The sequence below is a fragment of the Coffea eugenioides genome, chromosome 2, assembly GCF_003713205.1.
Source record: "Coffea eugenioides isolate CCC68of chromosome 2, Ceug_1.0, whole genome shotgun sequence".
Classification (NCBI taxonomy): domain Eukaryota; kingdom Viridiplantae; phylum Streptophyta; class Magnoliopsida; order Gentianales; family Rubiaceae; genus Coffea; species Coffea eugenioides.
The window spans coordinates 53,151,649-53,162,950 of NC_040036.1; the positions used below are offsets into that span (position 1 = coordinate 53,151,649).

The 11,302-nt window shown below is 36.2% G+C and overlaps 1 long non-coding RNA gene across 1 annotated transcript; it reads right to left on the reverse strand.

Annotated features, from left to right (window-relative positions):
• Positions 1 to 6,870: 6,870 nt before the first annotated feature.
• On the reverse strand, positions 6,871 to 7,863 carry LOC113759676. Its single transcript, XR_003467017.1, has 2 exons — positions 7,826 to 7,863; positions 6,871 to 7,047 (listed from the first exon to the last, which is right to left on the reverse strand). It is a non-coding gene; the product is annotated as an uncharacterized LOC113759676 (long non-coding RNA).
• Between the last annotated feature and the right edge of the window lie 3,439 nt (positions 7,864 to 11,302).

Consider the following 11,302-nt stretch of genomic DNA (forward strand, 5'->3'; position numbering starts at 1 on the left):
TTTGCCACCGTGCAAAGTTTCTTGTTAATTATGCCTAATTTAGTCATATCATAATCTATTCTCCTACTTGTAAAGATCGATGCAATCAATTTCTCCTTTATTTATCACGGTATTCAACAATACGAATAAAGTAACAAATTCGTGGAACAATTTCAATGTATGTTCAGCCAATTTTACATAACACTTCTAATACTGTCATTACTGAATCACTGCGTGTAACAATTATCCAACATGATGTGCACCCACAATAACTAACAAGATTCGTAATCATTTTCCCACACTGAGTATGCCAAACTTCACAATTTGTTATTTCTTCTGCCACATATTGTCAAATTATAACCTACTCTCTTACTTATTCAGTTCCATGCAATAAACTTGTCTATCTAAGTACTGTGCTAGTATATAATTCCAGTGGAGTGACAATCACATTCTTGCAATTTCATCATTTGTTGGGGCAATTTTACATACCATTCTGAAGGTGTTACTAGTGACTCATTGCATAAATGATTTGTCCAATATGATGTGCAAACACAATACCTATCAAGACTTATAAACTTGTTTCCACATTGAGTATGCCAAACTGTACAGTTTGACATACTTTCTACCTGCTACTGTCAAATTATAATCTTCTCTCCTACTTAGCACATTATAATCTTCTCTCCTACGGCGCCCTTAAATGAAATATTTTGTAACCATTTCACTTCACTTTGTATGTCTCCGTCAACAGTATGTACCATCTTAGAAGCCCATATCATGTTTAATCTCCACTCAATCACTGTTATGTAACAAAACCTACACCAACTTCATGCACAATAACCATAACAATCCCCAACCCATGCACGCAATTTTGCAAGCACTTGGTGTGCAAAATTTTCAATACCTTTCTTTCCCCGTGTTGGTAATTATAATATCTATTATGTGCAACCGAAGGTTCCAGTGTATTATCCATTTTTCATTGTATTAAACAATTACTTCAACCAAAACTGCAACAAGTATAATCAGCCCATTTGTTCACAACAATGTATACGACAAAAGATAACTACAAGTCAAATCGATTCACAATTTATCTGATACTATTGATGTTTTCTTACCTGTGTTTCTTCTGCTTTATCTTTTCTCCGGATCTCCCAACCTTGTACTCCACAATTCCCGTTCACCTTCTCAAGCCTTTTGATATTTGAGTACCAATCATAAACTCTCTCCTTCTGCCATTACTTATTACTTCTCCTCGCCCTGATTTTCCTTCGCAGCCACTCTATTTCTACTACTTCTTGCTATCCCTTGTATACTACCTGGCAATTTCTAATTCTGCAATATTATTTTGCCTTTGCTTTTCTTTCTTGCTCTGTTTTGTAGAATTTTGCATTAATGACTATGAACAATTATTTTGGAGGGAGCGCAACTTAGCTTTTCATTTGGAGGATTCATTTGGGCGGTAACGGACCAACACTTCATGAAACGGTCCGTCAACTCTTTTTCTTTTTATTTTTCCCGTTTCTCCTCAACACGGCATCGTTCTAGCCCTACTGAAGCCTTCTTGACGTGGCTTATTGTGGTCCATTTGTTGGGTCTTGTGAGGAAACCGTTCAGGAGCGGTCGGCCTGATGACCGCTCCTGCCCCGTATCCCTCTGCCATCCTTTTCTTCATCCGCAATTAGCTTTAGGAGTAGCAGTCGGGTCCAAATCGGGTTGACGAGTCGGATTGAGATCCGGGTATAATAGAAAATTCGCTGATCCGAACCTGACTCGCCAACCCGAAATGGGTCAGGAGAGCTGACCTGAACCAAAAAATTTCAGGTTGACTGGTCGACCCGAAACTTAATTTTAATTTTTTAATTTACCATTGTAATTTCTAATAAAACCAATTTCGCCCAAGACTAATTACATAATCAAGTAACAAAAATTTAAATAAATAATCCCAAACCAAATCTAAAATAAATAAAAACACCGTAAAAGTGTTTTATCCCAAACCAAATATAAAATAAATTAAAACAATATAAAAGTAAAAAATAATATAATACATTATTTCTCTAAATATAATAATTTCAATTGCACACAAGTTAATTAAATTCATTTAGGATTAAGTGATTAATGCCTTTGGAAAAAAAGAATAACTTAGTTTAGTTAGATAAAATAATTTTTATGTTTATTAAATTATTTTTAATTCGTAAACGGGTTACCGGGTCATATCAGGTCACCTACGGGTTGATCCGAATTCGACCCGTTTTCTTTTCGGGTTCATCGGGTTCGATCCGAGTCTGACCCGAACCCGCGATGTCTCAACCCAAACCCATTAATTTTGTGTTAGGTTCGTGTTATATTTTCAGGTCGTGTCGGAAATTGCCACACCTAATTAGCTTCATCATGTCAATTTTATGTACATTGATGTAATTTGGAGGGGTTTTGCTGGGTTTTTGGTCCATTAGGCTTTAAGGGTTGGGGAGACGAGAAATTAAGGGAAACAAAAGAAAAGAAGAAAGGACTCACTTTTGAGACTTGCCGTCACCACATCCTCTATTTATCTTGAGAAATTTTCCAATGGTGTCTCTTTTCTACAATTTTCCAAACAGGCTATCTTCTTTCATTTTTTTTTGTCATTCATCACTTATTTAATTTACTCTGACTCTTATTCTCACTCTAGTTTAATCAAGGGGAGGCTCAATTGGATGTATAGGGGAGCCGAAGGGGACTAAACTGTGAGGACCCGAATTTTCTTTACTTTTAATTCTATTTTATTGGCTTATTTAATTATTTATTCGACCGTTTTCTCCGAATAATTTATTTCAACCATTTTAAATCCATTTACATGGAATACTGTCTCACTTATATTTTTAAAATGTCCCGTTAGCAAATTTAATTTTTCGGAGGCTCGTTTATTAAAAAATAGTGAATACACGTTTTTCGAGATAATATTTGAATCGAGAGTGCAATAATCCTGGAGAATTAAGAATGAGTAATAGTAGACTAAAAAAAGTTAATTGATAGATTAGAGGTGAGTGAGTTAAAAATTTAAGTTTATACCGCGAGTGCGTCGAAAGTTTCCCGAAAGTCCCGCCTATGCAAACTAATTGGACATTTGAGGAATTAATACTTGTGAGGACTCATATTTTTATTTCAAAATGGTTATTTTTTAGGATTATTTACCCTCGTATTAGTTACTTATATTATCGTTACAAGAATTTCTTTTAAATTTCGCTTTATCGCGCGTGAATAGGAAGTTCGCGTATATCAAGCCGGAACGGTTAAGTGGAGATTTAAGAAATTAATACTAGACTACTAAGAATGAATAATTATAATGTTAAAGGAAGTACATTAGAGGTTTAGTGCACAAGTGAAACAAACCCGAGAGAAAACAGATACGAAACGCGCGCGCGCGAGCACTATTGCGAGTTGACTTTTGTTAGAATTTTGCCCAAAATCCTTAAACTTCTCATGGAAGCTTCACATAACATCAAAACCTTCTCCTCACTCCATTAGTGCCAGCCGAACAGCAAGAAAAAGAAAGGAAGAAGCTCACTCCATTTTTACTTCAAATCTTCCTTCATTTCACCTCAAACTTTGCATCCAACTCATAAATTACGTGGAGATTCACTTAAGCTAGAAGAAAGGCATCATCCTTGCGGTTTCTTAGAGCTTTAATGGTGCAAAAATTTCTGGTTTCTCTCAAGGTTAGGAGGTAATCATCCAACACCATCCAATCTTTTATTCTTGGCTTTGAAGCTTGTAGCTTCATTATTGTTGTTGTTATTTGGATTGGATTGGTTGAAGTGGGCTCTATGAACTCCCACCTTGGTTGTAAGGACTGATATGATGATAATATGTGTGTTAGGGTGTTTGTGGTGAGTGTTAGTGTGTAGATGAGTGTTAAGATTTGAAAAGGAAGAGAGGAATCGAAGGAAAAATTTCGCAGGAATGCTAGACAAATCTGTCCTGTTTTTGCCGTACTTATATTTCAAAATTTTGGGGCTCAAATGGTTGTGAAACTGATATATATATATTGTATATGGTGTGCAGAAAGATTCTACCAAAAATCATTTGAATTGGTTGAGCAAAACATGAAATTTCAAAAATTTCAGAAAACTGGAAAACGTGTTCTGGGCTGATAAACAGTGTCTCTTTAATTGAACATATCTCTTTGTACAAAAGTCAAAATCGAGTGCCGTTTGCGGTATTTGAAACTAGACATTTTTAGATTTTCAACGGTGTAAAATTCACCATCTAGTTCGAATTGAGTGATTCGTAGTGGTTCACCAAAGTTGTCTGTTCTGTTCTGCTGTTCTGTTCGAATAGCAATGGGAAGCTGCAACTTGTCGCCTGAGTTTGAACTACCTATGAACTGATTTTCAGAACGACTTCTTCTGATGAAATGTAACCTTTTAAATCTAGTTTTCTACGCCACTGATCATTCTCAATTCCAAGTTGTATTGAGTGAGATATGGTGTAATTTGTAAACTGCAGCAGAGCAAGAAAACCCTACTTTTTGCTGGCCAACTGATTTGGTTGTTTGTTAGATGCTTTGCTTTGAAAATTTCGATGTCAACCAACTATGAACTACTTATGAAATGTTTCTTGGACCTTGGTTTCACAAATGAACCAAATGGGAGTTGATTTCATTGGGAAAAATGTTTGAAAAAGAAAAGAAAGCAAGAAGACAGATTTGTTTTGGAAATTCCTTGAACTTTGGTAGTTTTGTTAACTACCTTTCCGTACAATTTTTTACATGAAATTTGATAGGGGAGTAGTCCTCATATGGAAGTTGAATTGTACCAATTTTGGTGTCAATCTAAGACCATTTCAATATACAAATGATGTGTCAAAGTTGTTCTTCAAATCTGGAAAATTGACCAAACAGTCTTCATTTTGGCCAACTTTGAGCTGCTACATCTCAATGTTCAAAACTCTGAATTTAGTTCCGTTTGTCGTGTTTAAAACCTTGATTGGAAATCTAATAGTGTTATGAATTTCAGAGGCTAGTTCACCTTTTGTGAATTTTTCCGAATTTCCAAAGTTTGCCGAAAAACATGATCGAAACTGTCTTGTATGCTCAAGTCAGCCACTTTGAGCTAAAATTTGAATGTCTTCCGTCTGGAATCTTGGAAAGGTGTCTTCTAGAAACTTTTAGTACTTTGAACCAAGATTCCAACGGTATAAAGTTTTCCAATTTTGGACCTACTGAGTACAAGTTCTGATTTTTCTAAGTTTGACGTACAAAACTGAAATTTTTCCGGCTCGATGAGAAATGAGTTTTGGAAAATCTTCCCCATCCTTCGATATTGGTTGACCGTTTTAAACTTGATTTCATGAAGGAAATTAGTTTTCCTTGTGTTATTAAACCCCACTTTTGAGTCTCAATTTACGAGTAATTAATGCTCTCTTCCATGATATTTTCTTAGTATTGTACAAGTGTACAATCTTCCTTGTTAACAAAGGATTTATAAGTGATAGTGTGTGATAGTAAATCATTATTTGCTCAAGCGCTCAAGGGGACCTTCAAGAGGATCTAGAAGCGGACGCCTAAAAGTTGTTTGAGCACTTACTCCCTACTTTGATTGGTGAGTATCAAGTGTGTAAAAAATTGTTACGTGCTTAATTGTTATTATTGATTGAGTATTTTGAATATGCCGAGTCGAGTGTGTACTTTATCGCACTCGTTCTCGTTTAAGTGAAGTGGAATTGAATTGTTTGAAGTGAATTGCTTGAAGTGAATTGTCAAGTGTATTAAGTGAAGTGTTGAAATGGTTAAATATGCTATGGTTGCATATGTCGTTGGAATGAATCTCCTCGACTCCTAGTGATAATGTTGGGGGACGCCCAAATCTCATTGGCCGACCTTGCGACTTGAACCGGCATGGGCTTGGTCGAGAAGTTTGGTGAGTCATGGAAAAAGTGTATAATCTTGATCTATTGGAGAGATCTCGCTTGGCATACTCGAGTAGTACCGCCTTATATAAAAGAAGTGCGGGCCCGGAGCAGGGGGAGTAACGGTGAACGGGGAACGTGTAAGGGAAGTTCTACGGAATATAACCTACCCGATTGACGGAGTGTCAACTCGTGGAGGTTCTGAATCGAGCAAGTGGAAATTAGTTCTTGAGAGGTCATGTATCCTTAACAAGTGTGTTTTATTGTCAATTGTGAATTATGTGACAGCCCCACCTCCCCCTAAGGCGAACCAAAGGGTTCGGCGGACCGCCTGCCCAGCTCTCGCCGGGACTCAGTGAGTCGATTCACACAAACCCAACATAGTACGCGCGATAGGACCCAAAGAAAATGAACAATCGGAAACTACTAAGGTGAGAACATGCCTACCAAGCCATAAAATCATAGTCTCAACGAAATACATTTAATAGACAAGGTTAAACACTTACACATATATTTACATTGAAGTCTTGAACAAATTAACCTACAGTGCGATCCGAGGTACTCATACTACACAAAATACAATTAGGGATTCATTTAACAACATGACATATATACTAACTTGACCCTTTTCCTCCAAAATCGTGATTCCCAAGTTTGTCCCCTGTAAGGAAAACAAAGACAACAGAAAGGGGTGAGCTTACGCTCAATGAGGTATCAAACATATAGGGGTAAAATCATGGCCTTTCACGTTTAATCAATCAGATACATTTACCAGATACAAAGGAAAGCATTTAGACACAGTGATTCAAGGGGAAATGATACAAGTGGCTCTCAGGAGCCAGATTTCCATTTGTAGTACAAGTGGCGAACCCTAGGGTATCAGCGGACTGCCTGCCCAGCTCTCGCCGGGGCTCAGTCGATCAAAGTACTAATAACTCAAATGAAGCGGACGAAACATCTTCCATGCAAGGGAGTGTAACCCAAAATAAAATATAATCACTTCACCAATTCTCCAAAAGCTTAGTATACCTATAACCAAAAGTCAACTTACATAACAAGAGTTGAACTTATAGGTTTAAACTTACAGGAGTCAAAAGTAAGGTCTACTTAAGTAAAAGGTTACACTCTCAAATACAAGTCCAAAACAATGTAAAGCTAAGAAAGCTCTTGATCAAATCCATCCCCGATCTGTTAAGGAAAACAAAGGGAGTGCGGTGAGCTAACGCCCAGTAAGGTTCCAAGTAAAATGATTAAACACATAGCCAAATAAGGTCACAAAATAATCAAATAAACTCCGTACAGTAAGACAGTAATTTAATCACAGTTCAATTAAAGGATACGGGTGGCTTTCAAAAGCCAATAACCACTGGAGCTTGATCATAACTGGATCCGTTGACTCTCCGTCAACGTTTGTATTCATAAAATGCAAGTCCGTAGAACACCGCTTTCACCAATCTCCGTCCACCAATCAACCCCCTACCGGGCCCGCACGCCACAAACAGTAGTTTGGTAATACTCGAGTATACCAGGAATCCAAGATTCCAAAGAAACAGGATCAAGTCGAGAATTTTACCACTGGTGGTGTTGGGCAACACAACAAGCAAGCTCAACGGCTATACTTCACCAGGGACCTCCAAACATCAGTCCCCAAGGTTTATCGGCCTTCTCGACCAAGCCCTTGCTGGCTCGATACAACCGACTCACCTAAGAGGTTAGGTACCCAAACAGTAGCAGTCGTTGATGGGATATCACCCAAACAACTCAAACACAGTCATGTATATAGCGAAATCTCATCTCATAATAACAGTATACAGAGACTCATTGGAAAACAAGGGAGGTCGAGTGCGATAAAGTACACGCTCGCCTCTATTTTATCAAAACAGTATTTGGCTCCAACAGTCATAAATCAAGTATTTCAAATATTCAGATATTTCACATAATGGGTAGTAGGTAGTGGAACACTCACCAAAGATGTAGTGCCTTTACGAATCACGGTCAGGTATTACTCTTTGTGTGGAGTTCAACTCTGCGATAAAACGTCATTAAGAACTTGAAATCAATTAGGGTTCAAGTTTCTTTTAAAGAAAATCAAGTAATTGAAACTCATTTTGGAAATATTCGTAAAACTCATGCTCGCTCTTAAAACTTTGAAACTTTGAAGCAATTAAACTTTGAAATTCCCATTTGAGTCGAAGAGAGGAGGAAAACGTATTTCTATTAGTCGTTACTTTCATTTTTCCAAGGTTACAAGGTTCGGCCGAATTCTAACTTATATACCTCTATGAGCGAAGACTTGAATACCCTAGACGATTTGAGTTCAATTCGACCTCAAATCTTCACTCAAACTGCGAGTATACACGTCTCACATTCGAGTGAAAATTTGGGCAACATATCCCTTTGTATTTAGCTATTTTCCAGCCATTTATGGCTTCATTATTTTTCTCAATTCAGTCCTAAAATCACACACAAATAATCTTACCACAATAGCCTTTCACTAGGCTCAATGTCATCCACACACAAGACAATTTTAGCATGTAAGCTTCACTTGAAAATTCGGAAATGGTGGCTAAAAGCTAAGTACAAGTCTTGACCGCTTTAATTAAGGTAACTTGTTAAAAGAGTAAAACTTTGAGTAAATGAGAGATACATTAGCGAGAGAAGTTCAATAGGGATATATTTGATGTCAAGGAAGTGGAAAAATCAAGGTGAGAGGTTGGAAGTAGGCCGTCTGAGGTTTTAAAGTCAAGAAGCCCGTTTCTATGCTTCAGGAATCTACGGAGATGATTAGTAACAGTAAACTTTAAAAATTCGCAACTCGAGTTCCACAAATCAAACAATTATGAAAGTTATACTGTTGTAAAATAGATTTTTAGTACTATCACATCCCAGAAGACACTTTTCATAGATTCAAGTCACAAATAGGCCAAATATTCAATCCAAGTCAAAAATTCATTTTCCTGAAGAAACAGGACATTCAAGCAGGACAGCCTACTTTGAGGAGTCACGGACAGCAGTACACATGGAGGAAAAATATGAAATTTTTACAGAACAAAGCCCATGATTCTAGTTTCAAATGCCACTGACAGCACCTCAATCGGATTTTCCTACACCAAGATATAAGCATTTTATTGAGACTGGTCAGTGAAATCCGAAAATCTGGAAACTCATTTTTCACTTGTGAAAAACTCCTTTTTCTCTTTTAAAACCACAAGACTTTTATTCAAACCATCCATACATTTAAGTATGACATTCATACCAGCAATTTTAACATAATTTAAGCATTAAATTTCAACAGAAACCAAAGAAATATACATATATTCCAAGTTTATAAACTTGTATAATGTTTAAACTAATATACTTTCTCAATCCAGTATTAATTATGGCTTATAAATACTCCATTTTCCCTTTTAAGACTAACTAAGCTCTAGGTTGTTTGTGAATTAAATTTTGTTTCACAACCTTAACTTCTCAAGTTTTATAGTCTCTTAAATATTATAAAAACTAATTTAAGTGATTAGGAGCCATTTCGTGTATATAGCCATAACAAATTACCTTAGAATTTCTAAAACAGTATATAAGTCTTCATCTCATTACCAATTCAACCATTCAACATAATTCAGCCATATTACTTCAAAATCCATTAGGTTTGGTAGCTCTAAAACAAGGTTAATGTACATATATAAATTTTAAGATCTTATAAAATATTTGAGCTAAGATTAAATCATTTCATTCTAATCTTAATAATTAAAGCTGATGGAACTTTTATTTCTTCCCTTTTAGACTGAACTAGACTCTAGTTTGCATGTTATTCTTATTTGTTCCACTTCACTAGCCCTTCAAGTTTTAAATTCTTTAAAGTATTCAAAACAAGGTTAAGATGCTACAAACGGATATATATATATATATATATTTATTTATATGTATAGTTACAACAAACTATCTTAGGCTTTTGTTCAAAAACTTCAACGAAAGTTCATCTCTTCCCTGTTTCGGCCAACAAGTATAAGTTCCAGCAATATCATTCAAATTGTTCAACAAATCTCCATCTTATACTTGCTTGAAATGCTAAACACATAGCTCATAATTTGCCCACTCAAACTAGAACAAATAACACACAATTCTAGAAAAGAATCCCACCTAAAGCCTCAACTAATTCGGCCAGCAACACATTACAATTTCCAGCAGTATAGCAATTTAACATATGGTGCTTTCTCCATAATTTTCTTCAGTTTTAACTCCAACTCATCATGCAAAAGATGATTCTCCAACTACAGAGTAAACTTGGTCATCAATATAAAATTTTTCAGCCAGAATTTCAAAGGAAAAACTGATCTGAAGTCTATTTCTCTCTCTCGGTCAAGCTGTGATTGTTTTTGGACAGCAATTAGTTTTTAAACAAGAAATTTCTCCATTAACTACTTCAGTTCCCATTCAACTCCAACATGCATGCTAAAACTAAAAAAATTATGCAAGGTATTCAGCTTCAACGTAGGAATTTGGAACCCAAAAATCTGTCAAGAAAATTGGAAAATTTCCTTACTTCATCTCTCGGCTAGCTAGACAGAACCACCGGTTAATTCTTGCAAATATTCTCACTTAAGTTATCAACTCTGCTTTAGTTTCTCAGATTGCACAAGAGTGTAAACAAATAGCTTGAATTCTTAAATGAAAATTGTTCCATAATCTCAAATGATAAGCTACATATCCAGTCCCTTTCTCTCGGATGATGCTATAAGAATTCCAGCAGGTTTCTTTCTTTGTTTTCAACTCAAAGTTCCAACTTTCACAAGTTCCTATAGCTAAATTTCACTTTATGGGAGATTTAAACATTGTCATGCATTTACTACAACATTCTTCCATTTTTCCACTGACAACATGTTGTAACTTAATCAATCATCTCGGTTCCAACAGGTTCAGTTCAGTTTCAATTTTAATCTTAAACCAGAACTTTTCTTCAGTTGAAACTCATTTTCCCCTGCTAAAACTTAACTTGCGGCTTATATATATTCATTTATACTCAGTAAATAAGGATTGATCACAGAAAATTTACCTCTGTCTTTCAAGATTTAAAAGTTGCAGACCGGGCAGATTTCTTAGCTTCGGTTCCTCAAGGTCGGCACCAGCTCTCCTTCTTTTTTCTATTTACTTCACTCTCATTTGGTTGAGGCTGGTAGGTGAAGTATACCACCAAGATTTCACTCCCTCTCTCTCAGTTTTGGCTCACGGTTTTGAGGTTGCAAGCTGGAGAAATGAAGCTAGCAAATGTCTAACTCTCTCTCCCTCACTCTCTCTCGGTTGCAAGCTGAAACAGAAAGGAATCAGAAATATTTTCCTCTTATACTCACTTATCTCTCTGTTTAGAAGGCTTAAGAATTAGAAGAAGGAAATGCTATTCGGTGGTCAATTTTTCCAATTGGTACTACACAATACTAGACTGTTCCAC